The sequence below is a fragment of the Thamnophis elegans genome, chromosome 11 (genome assembly GCF_009769535.1).
Source record: "Thamnophis elegans isolate rThaEle1 chromosome 11, rThaEle1.pri, whole genome shotgun sequence".
Lineage (NCBI taxonomy): Eukaryota > Metazoa > Chordata > Lepidosauria > Squamata > Colubridae > Thamnophis > Thamnophis elegans.
Genome location: NC_045551.1, coordinates 56,231,164 through 56,246,673, shown reverse-complemented (window position 1 = coordinate 56,246,673; position 15,510 = coordinate 56,231,164). Strand labels below are relative to the sequence as shown.

Genomic DNA, 15,510 nt, shown 5'->3' with positions numbered 1-15,510 from the left:
AGCTACCCAGGCTGGCCACCCCCCAAACTAGTTCCCCGGTTGCCGCTGCCGCCATCTTTTTTTTTTTTTTAGTTCTGTGCACGCACAGAACATTTCCCATTTAACTTTGCATGCACGCACACCAGTGGTGGGTTTCAAAAAATTTTGAAACCTCTTCTGTAGGTGTGGCCTGCTTTCCAGGTCCACTGGTGGAACCTCTTCTAACCGGTTCGATAGATTTGACGAACCGCTTCTACCGAATAGGTGCGAACTGGTAGGAACCCACCTCTGGTGTGCACAAGGAAATCAGCAGTAACACTGGCTGAAACCCACCCTTGATAAGAATCACAGTAATTTCCTTCCCCCCCCCCCAGTAGTTTCTTCTTTTAAATTCAGATTGCTTTGGGGGCATTTAAAAATAGGAAATCTCAAGCTTTTCTGCTTTCCAAGAAATCCTTTAGTGATATCTTTGCCTTCTCTTTTGTGCTTTTGATTTATCCTGCAATTTTTTTTATTTCAGTCTCTAGAAGATTAAAAAAAAAAGTACCATACCTATTTTGGGCAAAATGGATGGGTTTGGGAATTCACATGTTTATTGATGAGGTCATTTTTTTTGTCTTTCGTTTTAAAAACAGATGAAATGTTTGTTTTTAGCTTCTTTAGCAAATACAGATTTAGCCAACATCTAAACTTGTGATTTTTAAACCGTCTGTATTGAGATTCAACCCTGACTGCTCTTTAGAAAGCCAGATCCTGAAGAGGAAACTCAAATAGTTTGGCCACCTAATGAGAAGGAAGGACTCACTGGGGAACAGCCTAATGCTGGGAAAAACTTGAGGGCAAAAGAAGAAGGGGACGACAGAGAATGAGGTGGCCGGATGGAGTCACAGAAGCAGTCGGTGCTTAAATGGACTCCAGGGGATGGTAGAGGGCAGGAAGGCCTGGAGGAACGTTGGCCATTGGGTCGCGATGGGTCGGACATGACTTCGCAACTAACAACAACAAATTGAGATTCAAGTCTTTTCAGTATTCAAGGTTTTAAAGTTCCTCACTGTCTTGTGTCTGGACTCAGCAAGAGGCACTGTACTATAGTCTGATTGCCCTGGGTGGAAAATACAAATTTTGGTTTTATCGTGTGGGCAGTACTTTGTGTTCCAGCCCAACAACTTTTTAAGTGATAAGCAACGGGCATCCACATTTCAGAAGTTTAACGTTTTTGCCTTCTTTTGTGGAAATGGAGAGGACCAATTGTCCCAAAGGTGCTTTTTCAGGAGGCAACTGGACTTTATTTCTTTTTCTTTGAGGAGATTTCCCTTCTCATCCAAGAAGCTTCTTCAGCTCTGACAGGATAGTAGGGAATGAAAGGATTTATACTCCTTGCAGACAGCTGATCTCTTGCATCCTTTTAGAGGGTCGTTGAAGCACTTGGAGGTTTATCTGTGTCCTCAGGGTCACCTGAGTGGTGATCCTGATTCCTGTAGTCTGTAATTTTTTTCCCCTCTGGAGATCTGTTCCTATTCCCACACCATTCAAAGGGTGTTCATCCCAAATTGCATAGCTGAAAGTCAGTAGAGTCTTAAAAGAATCTTTAAGGCATCTATAAACAGGTGTGGGAATAGGAATGCCCATGGCCGGATGTGGATGTGAGGAATCTGTCTTCATGACAGTGAAAGATTGGGCCATGGGATGGACTTGTGGGTGTTGGGGCAGGATTTTGAACTTTCAACTGGAAGCTTTCAGATTCGGGTTTTCCCAGATGCACCAATATGGCATCTCTAATAAAGTGGAACTTTGAAGAAACTCAAGCCTTGGAGTTTTATTTCGTTGGGGGGTATTTCTTGGAACCCTGACACTAGGCTGCCTCCTGGTGTGATGAGGGGAAAAAATGGCAGAAGCCTTCCTGCTTGCATCCTTTTTTCTTTTTTTTTGGTTCAAAAGTTTTACTTCTTTTAAAACAAACATTTCATCATTCCTCAATCAGTAAAACATCGAAGTACAATTTTTTTTGTATGCCCCTCCCTCCCTCCACCCCCCAACCCCCCTCCTCCTTCCCCCCCCCTGACTTCCCAGAACCCGTACACGGTATGGATTTTTAACAAACACAGTCTAAAATCTATTGAGAAAAAAGAAACAAAGAGATTAATGACATTCTACATTGGCCTTAGCTTCTTCTTGCTGAACTAACTTTAAACAATTTAAATCATTTCTAATCTTAAGCATAGGCTAACTGGAATTTCTTGGTCCCGTATTTATTTTGTATATAGTCAATCCATTTTTTCCAGTCACGTTTATATCTCTCATTTGAATGATCTTTAAGATATGCCGATATTTTAGCCATCTCGGCTAAATTTGTGACTTTCAATGTCCATTCTTGAGTTGTAGGCAAGTCTTCCTTCTTCCAGTATTGCGCCACCAACAGTCTTGCTGCCTGCATTCTCCTGCTTGCAATCTTGAACTGCTTTCAGTGTGTGGGGGGAAGGGGTGGGGGGCTGTTTGTGCAGGCTAACCATTCTGATCAGAAATGGAGCATTTCCGGTATATTTTGTGTGTCTTTCTGACTTCTCGCCTGAGGTGAATAGTGAATTAAAATGGATTGAATATCCTTTCCATGAATGGAACTGCCAGTTGCCCGGAAGAAGGTTTTCTAGCCTGTGGATTGCTCTTCTCGTTCTGCCTCGCCCTCTTTCTTTCCTGCATTGGTCACCCAAGTGAGTCAAGGCACAAATGGATAAATTCATTACTAAATAGAAGGGGAACAGCAGATAACAGTTGTGATTAGTCAGATCAGCTCCCTGGGTGTAAAACAAACCACTGTTTGGTTTGGTGGCAGCCGCGCCTCAGATAGAAAGTCCATACAGAGAGTGGTAAGGACAGCAGAGAAGACTATCTTGCTTCCCATTATTCAGGATACTGCTTATAAGTTCTATGTGCTTAGAACTCAAAGCGTGGTTAAGAGATCCCACACACCCATTTTATGTTTTGTTTCTGTTGCTCCACTCTGGGAGGAGGTTCTGAAGTATCTACAGCAGGGCTACCAGATTCTGTAATTGCTTTGTTCTTTATGCCACCCGCCTGATAAACTCGCAAGATTCATTTTTCTGGCCATCTACATGCATACATCCAAACTAGACTGTGTCTCTGTGTTATATATTATATGTCGATATAGGCATATTTATTTATTTGTTTGTTAGTTTGCTTATTTGTCATGTTTATGTAGTGTATATTGGAGGTGGTGGCACTTTGAGGGCTGTATGTAATGAACTTTCATTTCAATGTGTACCGATTGATATACATTTAAAGCCACAATAAAGTTATTCTAAGTCTGAAGTCTAACCAGGGCATCTGTTCTGACCAAGCCCTGCTGACTGAGGGTATTGTTTGAGATTGGGGCGGGCGATGGGCAGAGGAATGTGCAGCTGTGCAGAGCAGTTAAAAGTATGGGCCAAAGCTGTGGGCAGAACGATAGGGAGACACTGAAGGACTGACCAAGTCAGCCTTCAGATGTCTGGAAGTTGAGTCATGGCAACTGACGTCTTTTCTTTCTGGTTTCAAACGCTTTGCTCCAAAAATTAGTCTGAGCAAGTTGGTTCGGGGGACCCCATATATGTCCTCAAGTAAGCCATTGCTCCTATCTCCTAGGTGATTCATATTACAGTGGTGGGATTCAACTAGTTCGAACCTATTCAGGAGAACCAGTTGCTAACTTTCTAAGCAGTTCGGAGAACTGGTTGTTGGAAGAAATCTCATTTTGTTTCCTCCCATTTTACAAGGGCTAATCCTGTAAGGAAGGCAGGAAGGGAACATTCTGGTGTTCTTTCTAGCCTGATCTTTATTGTCCTGCTTACAGAAATTGCCTCTCCAGTTAACCCTTATTACATTGTAACAGCTAAGGCAAAGCGCCCATCTACGTGAGTGATGTTGAGTTGGCCATGCCCACCCAGTCACATGACCACAGAGCCCCACCTACCCATCTGGTCATTAAGGCAGAGAACTGGTTGTTAAATTATTTGAATCTCACCACTGATCATTACGTGTGGTTTCCCTGGTGAACCTGTGTAATGGTCTTGAACTTCCGGGGAGCTGATACAAGAACAGCCTATATAATGGGGAACAGGTTATATCTTGAGGGTTAGGATTAGGGTTAGGCCTGTTCTAAGCAGATGGAGGGATGCGGTGGCTCAGCAACTAAGATGCTGAGCTTGTCGATCAGAAAGATCAACAGTTTGGCGGTTCGAATCCCTAGCGCTCACATAACGGAGTGAGCTCCTGTTACTTGCCCTAGCTTCTGCCAATCTAGCAGTTCGAAACATGTAAAAATGCAAGTAGAAAAATAGGGACCACTTTGGTGGGAAGGTAACAGCGTTCCGTGCTCCTTTGAGGTTTAGTCATGCCACATGACCACGGAGACGTCTTTGGACAGCGCTGGCTCTTTGGCTTTGAAATGGAGATGAGCACCGCCCTCTAGAGTCGGGAACGACTAGCACATATGTGCGAGGGGAACCTTTACCTTTTAAGCAGATGGGATCCATGCAAGATCTTGTTTGTGTCATCTGGAAGATAGTTGAGAGGCCACTGTTCTTCGGAGCCACTCATGATGAGACCCGTTTAGGATTCCGTATCAAGACCTTTGTCCATAACAGGCGGAGAGCACTAAGGAGAAAGCTTGCTACTCATTTCTATGGAAGCTACTGCAAAAAAAAAAAAAAAAAAAAAAAGCACTTCAGGGCCTTTGTCTTCAGTTTCATCAGTGACTCTCCAAGAACAGAAAAGCTTATATAAGAGCCAAGAGGAAATATCGTTGAAAAGAAAGAGAACAAAGAAAAAAACTAAGCAGAAATCCAGCACATTTTATAAACCCGCTGCCGTTATCCCAGTGGAAATGTTCCTAGCAATTTCAAGCATCTCAACAATTTGTTAAGCTGATGAGACTCAACAAACTTTTTAAGGGTTTCAGAAGGCTTCTGGATCCTCGATTAGCCATCTCAATCCTTCCCCTGAATGCCTGAGCATTTCCTTGAATAAACCCTATTTAAACCAGCCCCTTCAGCTCTCTATGAGTCCTAGCCTGAACTACCCAATGCAAAATCTGTTTTAACCAGGCCACGTGGTATCCTGCTGCTGAGTTCAGAGCAATCAAAAGAACATTCTTCTCCTGTTCCAACTGTAAATATAATAGAAATATTTGCATTGGCCGGGAGAAGGAAGCACTTTGAAGTCCTGGTGTCTTAATTTCCTTTTACTGTTTTTATTTCTCCGTTAAACAAACGGTGGGTTTTGCAACCTTCACCCTTGGGAACAATAATAAAATGTTCAGAATGTTAAGTGAGTGAAATTAAATTATGCGTGGATTTTCAACCCCCCCCCCCCCCCGTGCACTTGAATTAGTCAAATATTAATCCATCATCGGGAATAAAAAGTCACAGAAATGTTTATGGCACGCATAAAATCGTATCCTTCAGTGGTTATATAGATTTGCAACCGTGCGTAGAATATATGAACTTTCAACATATTTCTCCCCTCGGATATCCTGGTTTTTTTTTAAATTCTATCTATGTTTTCATTTATTTCATATAGTCATTTTATCAATCAATTATGGTATCTTGAAGTGAAATGGATCTCCTTCTAAGTATGATTTTTCTCTAAAATTGATGTTGCACATTCACAACTTGTATTCAGCCGGTTCGGACTAGTTCGGGGAAACCAGTAGCTCTGACAATCAGCTGACCCTGCCCACACACCCCTCCCCTATCTTGTCTTTTATTTCCTGCTTTCTAGCTTATCTCAATTGTGTGACACAGCTGATTCCCCACCCCAAGCTGTTTTACTTATCATTGCTGATTTGGAAGGTAAGCAGCTGAGCTTCTATACGCTCGATTTTCAATGGTGCGTGCGGGCTCACCGAATCAGTTGTTAAATTGGAAGCTTCCCACCACTGACATTCAAGAAGTGATTCATTTCTCCAACTGGTCCAGAGATGTGGCAGTTCAAGAGTGGGCAACCAACCTACACATTGTCAAAATTTGGAGATGAATTTTCTGCATCTACCATAAATTATCTGATTATATAAATTAGCAGTTTTAAGCAGGACCACTAGAAACATGTGATCCGCATGGTGCCTCTCTTTGAAGGATCTCACTCTTGTACCGTCAGAACAGAACAGAATAACAAAGTTGGAAGGGATTTTGTAGGTCACCTAGTCAAACCCGCTCACCCAAGCAGCAGACCCTGCATCATTTCTGACAGTGTCTTCTTGAAAGCTTCCGGTGATGAAGCTCCCACAACCTCTGAAGGCAACTTCTGTTCCATGGGTTGATTGTTCTTATTGTCAGAAAAATTCTCCTTATTTCTGGGTTGACTTTCTCAATGATCGGTTTCCATCTGTGGAAATTCCTTATCTGGTCTTCAGATGCTTTGGAAAATAGGTTGGCCCCTTCCTCTCTGTGTCAGCCCCTCAAATATTGGAACACTGCTATTCTCTCTCCCCTGGTCCTTCTTTTCACTAGAGTAGCCATGCCCAGTTCCTGCAACTGTCCATTGTATGTTTTAGCCTCCAGTCCTATAATCATCTTTGTTGCTCTTCTCTACAATTTTTCTAGAGTCTCAACTTCTTTTTTATAGTGTAGTGACCAAAATTGGATGTGTATTCTAGGTGTGATTTTACTAAGGCTTTGTTGTCAATGATGTGATGTCTGGTCTTTGGAAATTGGATTGCTATTATCATCATTCCTCAATTCCAGGTCATGGTTGCAAGTTCAGTTTTGCTGGATGCAATGTGGGTCAGTCACTAGGACCAGACCAATTTTCCACGCTTTTGGACTCATGCTGGTGAGAGAGAAGTTCCCTGAAGATGGGCTCCAACACTAATCCAAAAGCTTGGAAAACTAAACCTCTGGGCCCGATGACCAACCCAGATTTACATTATCCTGGGACACACATGTTCACCTTCATTCACAAGTTCATTTTCTACATGACTAAACAATAGTGAATGTTAAATAAGAATTCTGTGCCAATGATCCATTTTTCCCCTAGCGTTGGAGGAATGTAAAGTAGTAAACTTTCTGTCAATATAGAGAAACACAATTTTTTAAAATATATAATATGTATTTATAACAATTTTTCCCTACTGTTGACAATATACTTGAAGATCCATCTTATCTTACAACGGTCCTACTTCTTCTTCCCTCCCTCTTTCCTTCCCTTGTTTCTTCTCTCCTACTCCCCTTCCTTCCCTCCCTCCTTCTCTCCTTCCCTCCTTCCTTCCCTCCTTTCTTTTCTCCTTCTCTCCTTCCTTTCTCCCTTCCTTTCCTCCTTCCTTCCCCCCTTCCTTCTCTCCTACATTCCCTCCTTCCTTCCCTCCTTCCTTCCCTCCTTTCTTCTCTCCTTCCTTCCCTCCTTCCTTTTCTCCTTCTCTCCTTCCTTCCCTCCCTCCTTCCCTCCCTCCTTCCTACCCCCCTTTCTTCTCTTTCTTCTCTCCTTCCTTCCTTCCTCCTCTCTATTATAACTGAAAAAACCAGGCAGGTCCTTTAAAACACTGTAACCTTTTATTCAGTAGCTGAAGTAGTGTAACAAAACTCGCAACAATGTATTAAATGAAGCCGGCTGGGCGGCTGCAGGAACAGCTGAAACAATAGAGCAATCAGCAAGGTTGTTGCTTTAACAAGACAGTTAACTGTTTAAACGGCTTGCCTTTTATACTGCAATCACCTGGCTCGTGTTACAGCTCGCGCTGATGACAGCTCGGCAACTGACAGGCACGTCTGATTGGCTAAGACGCACCTGGCTGCTTCCGAGCTGTCATTCGTAACAGCGAGGACTTTCTTCAATACACAACACTTCTTCCCCCCCAGCTGTGCGCAAGCACGCGTAGTCTTTTAAATAAGCAGGGGAACGACGGATTCGCTCAGACCGCCTTAATTCTATTGCAGGCGGATCCTGGCAACGATGTCCTTGTGGTAATTGTGGAGGAATTGCATAACTAAAAGGTGAAGTGTGTGGATGAGACATGGTGGCAGATGATGCTGGAGGGGCATGAGGCTGGTAGTCTGCCTCTGAGGGGTTTGGGCTATATATATAAGGATCTGGAACCCTTGGAATGGGAGGAGCATTTACACCGGCTAGATTTTGTTGAACTTGCAGTTGAAACCCTTGAACATCCGCTTGAGAAGCTACGGCTGCTGTCTTCCGTTTCCTCAATTGATCCAGGTGTCTTCGCCATGAGGATCCATCGGATAAGTCAACCCTATAGGAAACGGGTCCTGTTATTTGTGATATAACTGCTGGAACCCATCTCAAGTCCCCTCCATAATTTCTAGCCCAAACTAGATCCCCCAGTTGGAAAGAACGGGATGGGGTTGGAGGCCCCAGGTTGCCAGACTGAATTCCTGAATAGACGGGATGCAATCTATCCAGGGTGGTCCGCAGGCGCCTGCCCATCAACATCTCCGCGGGGCTCTTCTGTGCTTTAACAAGACAGTTAACTGTTTAAACGGCTTGCCTTTTATACTGCAATCACCTGGCTCGTGTTACAGCTCGCGCTGATGACAGCTCGGCAACTGACAGGCACGTCTGATTGGCTAAGACGCACCTGGCTGCTTCCGAGCTGTCATTCGTAACAGCGAGGACTTTCTTCAATACACAACACTCTCCTTTCCCTTCTCTCCTTCCCCTTCCCTTGTGTTTTAAAGAAACACAATTATAAACTGGTAATTTGAGATTTGTTGTAACGAGTGTTGGCTATTCAATCAGCCACTAGAATTGCAGAATTGTAAAGAAGTCTTGAGAAGATTTCTTCTTGAGAAAATTTATTCTGAAGGGAGTCCAATTTTTTTTATACAACAAAAATAGTTGCTTTTTATTTTTCTAGTGAAATTCTCTATTGGGCAAAATGTATTTCTTCCAACTTAATTGATAGATGGGAGTTTTGTGGGATTCTATATTTTAAATTCTTCTGAAGAACTTGAGGACTTTGAAATTCCCAATGAAGAGATGATCCTTCTCCCTTTTGCTGTGCTTTTGGTGGGATGTAAGAGTTCTCCAAGCATCTGGACTTTCTGCTTTAAATAACACTTTCTTTGAATATTATGTGATGCTGAGTATTAATTGTGTGATGGTGGTGGACTATGGCAGACAGGTTTGTTTTGCAATTACTGTTCTGTATTAGTTGTGCTAAACTATTCATCTAAGTTAAATTTGTGTATGTGTTTATTTCTTGCAGACAAGAAGAAACCGATCGAAGAGTAAAAAATGTAAGATATGCATTTTCCTTTCGTTTTGCTGTTAGTTTAATGCACATATTGATAGATTAAGGGAAAAAAATAGGTTTGACACTTTTATCTACCGTATTTTTTGGAATATAAGACACACCGAAGTATAAGATACACCGAAGTATAAGACGCACCAAGATTTTGAAGAGGCAAATTTAAAAACAAAGGGGTTTTTTTGGGGGGGGGGGGGGGTTTCCCAAAAAATGAGCAAAGAACGGCCTGTTTTTTGCAAAAATGGGCCCGTTTTTTGTCAAAAAAAAGGGCATGCATAGCCTTTAGGAGGCTTATAGTGTGCTCCTGGGGGAGCAAAAAATGGCCTGTTTTTCGCTTTTTCTACCCTTCCCAGCCATGAGGAGCACTCTGAAAACCTCCTAAAGGCTATGCACGGCCATTTTGGTGAAGGGGGCAAGGTTTCAGAAGGCAAAAAATGCTGTATTCAGTGTATAAGACGCACCCAGATTTTCAGCCTCTTTTTGGAGGGAAAAAGGTGCATCTTATACTCCAAAAAATACAGTAGTTTGTTCTTGTTGGCATAAGTCCAGGATCAGCATAGCCATAATGCGAGTTGGTTGCCTCTGATGGGTTCATTAACTTTTAAGATTCCCACTGTAAAGTAAATGTTAGATAAAGGTAGAGATTTTCCCTGGCCAATCATGTTCAACTCTATGGTGTGGTGCTTACCTCCGTTTTTTAGCCGAGAGTGCCAGTGTTGTAAAAAAAACACTTTCCATGGTTATATGGACTGCATGGCTATACACCAAAGCACACGGAACGCTGTTTACCTTCCTACCAAAGTGGTACCTATTGATATACTCACATTTGCATGCTTTTGAACTGTGAAGTGAGCAGGAGCTGGAGCAAGTAACAGGAGCTCACACCACCACATGGCGCTTGGGTCTTGAACCGGGCTGTCAGCTTTCCAGTCAATAAGCTCTGGGTCTTTAACCACTAAGCCATCCTGCCCAGTGGTGGGATCCTGCTAGTCAAACCCCTGCTGTTTTAACAACTGATTTAGTGATTGCGTGCTCTGCTCTGCGTGCTCTGCACGCGCACTTGTGTGCACAGTTTTAAGAATGCTTTCCTTCTGTGTTACTGCTGGGGAGTACCACAGCTGAGGTGCAGCAATCTTCTCTGCCGTATGAATCAGCTGAGAAGATATACTGTATTTTTCAGAGTATAAGACGCACCTTTTTCCCTTAGAGGCTGAAAATCTGGGTGCGTCTTATACACTGAATGCAGCATTTTTTACTTCCCGAAACCCTGCTCCCCTTCACCAAAATGGCCATGCATAGCCTTTAGGAGGCTTCCAGAGTGCTCCGCGGGGCTGGGGAGGGCAGAAATGAGCAAAAAATGGGCTGTTTTTTGCTCGTTTTTGGACCCCCACCCCACCCCCAGGGGCACTCTACGAGCCTCCTAAAGGCAATTCATGCCCTTTAAAAAACAGGCCATTTTTGGGAGGTCTGCAGAGTATAAAGAGCCAAGGTGGCGCAGTGGTTAAATGCAGCACTGCAGGCTACTGCTAGATCAGCAGGTCAGCGGTTCAAATCTCACCGGCTCAGGGTTGACTCAGCCTTCCATCCTTCCGAGGTGGGTAAAATGAGGACCCAGATTGTTGGGGGCAATATGCTGACTCTCTGTAAACCGCTTAGAGAGACCTGAAAGGCCTATGAAGCGGTATATAAGTCTACTGCTATTGCTATTGCTATTGCTATTGCTATAAAACCTTTTTTTATTCACCTCTTCAAAATCTTGGCGCATCTTATACTCCGGTGCATCTTATACTCCAAAAAGCACGGTAAGTCAGTATAGCGTGTGGGCAGGCAGGTGGGCCCAACTGATCGTCGTTTTCACTCTCAGTTGATCGTTGGACTACTGGTTTTCCTGAACCAGTCAGAACCGGTAGAATCCCACCCCTGATCCCACCCCCACGTAAATGTTATGAGAGACTTATTCTCAATATAAATAACTAGCAAGCTTTCACTGGGAGGAGCAGTGGTGGAGGATCCAATTTTTTGTTTAGCTTTCCTCTTTTCCAGCTGAGTTTCCAGGATTTATTTCAGCTGGAAGAATGAAGAATTGGGGAAGTATTAAGCATCTGCTTCAGGAACATCTGGTCCTACCTGTTTCTTTTAAGTATATCAGGTGGACCTGGAGAGGCCTTAAGGGAGAAGGTGGTGGCATAGAACACCATTCACTGCAGAAAAGATACTGTTGTGGAAGCATTGCCTGTAGCTGTTGAAAGGGTTGATTTCTGAATGATGTTCATGTGACCAAGGCATAATAAGAAATTATGGGTGTTGGCAGTTGGTATCACTAACAGTATTAGTTAATCCTGGCTAAGGATCTTGGGGTGAATGTTTGTGAACTAGAACAGAAATGATGATTTTTAGCTATCAATTTGAAGCAAATCTTTAACAGAAGAGTTGGGGAGGTGTAGTTGCAATAGCACTTAGCAATAGCACTTAGACTTATATACTGCTTCACAGTGCTTTACAGCCCTCTCTAAGCAGTTTACAGAGTTAGCCTCTTGCCCCCAACAATCTGGGTCCTCATTTTACCCACCTCGGAAGGATGGAAGGCTGAGTCAACCTTGAGCCTGGTGAGATTCGGTCTGCCAAACTGCTGGCAGCTGGTGATCAGCAGAAGTATGGTTATGGTTATGGTTTATTAAACTTGTATGCCGCCCTATTCCCAGAAGGGACTCAGAGCGGCTAACAAACTCATAGGGAAGGGGGGTAACACAACGAAAGCAAAACAAGACAAACAATTATTGTAGCCTGCAATACTGCACTCTAACCACTGCTCCACCGCGCCGGAATGGGGATAGAATTGGAAAGATCCAGTTTCAGGCTGGAAGGTCAGGCTGACCTTGCCAATCTCCCTGGGTGACTTGATTATCACGTTCATTGTGGGGAGATGTGGAAATAGAAAGGAGCCACTTGGGTTCTTGAAGGACATAAATCTAACACCTAAATAAATAACTAGGAATCTGTAAAAAAGGTGTGCTCTGAACGTGAAGGCCTTTCAGAAGTTCTACTCTAGCTCATGACATTCTCCCATGTGACAGCTCTACTTGAAGATCTACTCTGGTTAAGGTTCCCTTCCAGGTAATAGTTGCTGGCTGTTACCTTTAGAACATTTCCCTTCCAGACAGTTTAGGCCTAGGTATCATTGAGACATATCCCCATACCAGTGGTGGGTTCCGGATCCACCACTTACTGCCCCAACGCTCCGCAACAACTCCGCGACGCTCCAGCTGCTCGGCGGAGCATTGCACAGGCACCGCATGCTCTGTGCACGTGTGCTGAAGCCCTGAAAACTCCAAATATTGGTAAGGAGCATGGGCAGGCGGGTGGGCCCTCCAGAGCACCGTACCGGAATGGTGCCTGGTGCTACCGGCAGGCACCAGTACTCTCGTACCAGGGCGTACCAGTCGTAACCCACCACTGCCCCATAGACTGAGATCTGCTGAGTTGGCTTAAAATTCAAAGATTCCTCGAAGGAGGGTCTTTTGTGAAAATGGGAAAGAATGGACAAGCCCTGCCCTGGATGCAGAACGTAGCCCAAAGAGACCACTCCTCATATTCTGCAATGTGCATCTCTTGGTTAGCTTTCGATTAGAAGAATGTTAGAATGGAGAATAATAAGCTTCTGGAACCCCGTTTAATCATTCTAACTATTCCCCATCATTCTGTCCTTTTAAAGGTTTTGATTACCTTGTACTGGCTGGGCAGGAAAGCAGCCCGCAGCCCTTCTTATCATGGACCCCACCTGGATTTGAAAGCCTTTGAGAAATTGCTTGGACAAGCTTTGACCAAGGTAAGGCCTCGGTGGAAGGATCGTTTTAGAAATGACAAACGTCGCAGGTGCCTCCGTCTCTCTGGTAGCACCTTGTTCAGCATCTACCTTGGTCGACAAACCTTTTTCAAGGCACTTGAGGGTCAAACTGACAATTCAAATGGATTCTCGGTGAGAATAGAGTAGAGTAGAATAGAATCAGAATGGAATGGAGAGGGGAGGGGAGGGGAATAGAATAGAATAGAATAGAGAATGTAGAGGAGAGGACAAGACAAGACAAGGGAATAGAATAGAATAGAATAGAATAGAATAGAATAGAATAGAATAGAATAGAAGAATGGAATGGAATGGAATGGAATGGAGAGGGGAGGGGAATAGACTAGAATAGAGAATGTAGAGGAAAGGACAAGACAAGGGAAGGGAATAGAATAGAAGAATGGAATGAAATGGAATGGAATGGAGAAGGGAGGGGAATAGAATAGAATAGAAGAATGGAATGAAATCGAATGGAGAGGGGAGGGGAATAGAATAGAATAGAGAATGGAGAAGAGAGGACAAGACAAGACAAGACAAGGGAATAGAACAGAATAGAAGAATGGAATGGAATGGAGAGGGGAGGGGAGGGAAGGGAATACAATAGATTAACAAAGTTGGAAGGGACCTTGGAGGTCTTCTAGTCCAATCCCCTTCTTAGGCAGGAAACCCTATACCATTTCAGACAAATGGTTATCCAATCTCTTCTTGAAAACTTCCAATGTTGGAGCATTCACAATTTCTGGAGGCAAGTTGTTCCTAAACGTGAGGAAACTTCTCCTTAGTTCTAAGTTGCTTCTCTCCTTGATTAGTTTCCGCCATCTTTTCTGGTGGCTTCTCACTCTGAATTCCCAAGGGAAACATCCCAAGGGTCTAGGATAACTCAACGCAGTCAACTCACCACGCCCGTTAATTGAATTGTGCATGTGTGCAAAGTGCGCATATGAGCAAGCCGGCAGTAAAGCCAGCCAGAACCCATCTCTGCTAAGCACGGGTTTGGGCTAGAAGACCTCGAAGGTCCCTTCCAACTCTGTTATTCTATATTCTGCCATCTGGGACAGCGGCAATGAGAAGAAGCTTTGGTCTCTCAATCCTGCAGTCTACCTGCTGAATGTCAACTCCTTTTTTGTGCTATTTTCTCCTACAGGCCCTCGGGGAATCTTACAGCCCCAAACAAAGTGGAAGGGACAGCGGATACGGGGATTTTTGGTGCGCTGAACGCATTGATCCTCTTTCATTGTCCACTAGCCACAAGCGGGACGATTCCTTAGACAGCTTGGACTCTTTTGGCTCCCGATCTTCTACCAGCTTCTCTTCGGATCTCACTCTAAAAGGCGGCAGTGAAGGTGATTCCTGGGCTTTGGGTTAATCCTTTTTATTTGAGAAGACAGACCTTGGAAACAAGCCCAGCGTTGTTTGGCTCCATTGTTGCTTTCGTTTTTAATGTGATATTTTTTCGCAGATTGTCCTTTAGATTCTTTGTTAGGCTGCCTGAAGGCACAGAAGATTTAATGATGAGCAACTGATTAAAAAAAAAAAGCATCCTAAGTTATTTATTTAAAACATTTACAAATTGCTTCTCATTTTCTTAAAAAAAAAATTCAAAGCAATTTACAATAAACTTCAAGCTGTTCGCTTCTAACAGTGGCTTAAAATAATTGGTAACGCATACATTAAAGCATTGCATTAGATATACAGTAATGAATGCAATAAAAATACAAGAGAATTAAAACATCATTTTTTAAAAAAAAAAAATACCCTAGTGTGGATGCACATGCTAAAAAAGCCTTACAACCCCTTTACAAACACCCCCTGTTTGAAGTTCTTTTTTTTTTCTTTACGCCTGCAGCCTTATCACCCTATGATTCTTCTCACACTATTTAGAACTCTTCGTTCCTTTACTTGGACGTAAAAATTATAGCATTCGTTTCAGCTTTACTTAATATATTTCATCATTCAGAACTCTAAAAATACTTACATCAAAATTCCAATGCTTCAGTTCCACTCCAGCTAATTTCCTTTTCACACTCACTCACTCACTCACTCACTCTGTGGGAGAGTTTTTTTCAATCCTTTCCAAACCCAACTTTACTTTCCATCAAATCCCTTGATTTTACAACTGAACTTTCTGGTTTTTCTTTGAAAGTATTGATTTAAAAAGTTGGGTTCTACTTCAGTGTTAGAATAGATAGATGGATGGATGATAGAGAGATACAGATACAGATACATACAGATACACACATACAAACTCATCGTGTTTCCCCAAAAATAAGACAGGGTCTTATTTTCTTTTGACCCCCGGAATAAGCACTTGGCCTTCTTTTCAGGGAGGTCTTATTATTTATGGGGTGCAGGAGGCGGCGAGCATAGTCACCTCATGGCTGCTGCTGTGTATTTTCAGTGGAGGGCTTATTTTAGCGCATGTGCTCAAAAGCCC

General features: G+C 43.2%; 1 protein-coding gene across 1 annotated transcript in view; it reads left to right on the top strand.

Annotated features, from left to right (window-relative positions):
• Positions 1–15,510, top strand: part of LMO7 (LIM domain 7) — a 97,367-nt gene that overhangs the window by 19,555 nt on the left and 62,302 nt on the right. The window contains 3 exon segments of the mRNA XM_032226500.1: positions 9,194–9,224; positions 12,948–13,061; positions 14,221–14,419. The gene's annotated coding sequence lies outside the window, so the exon portion shown is untranslated.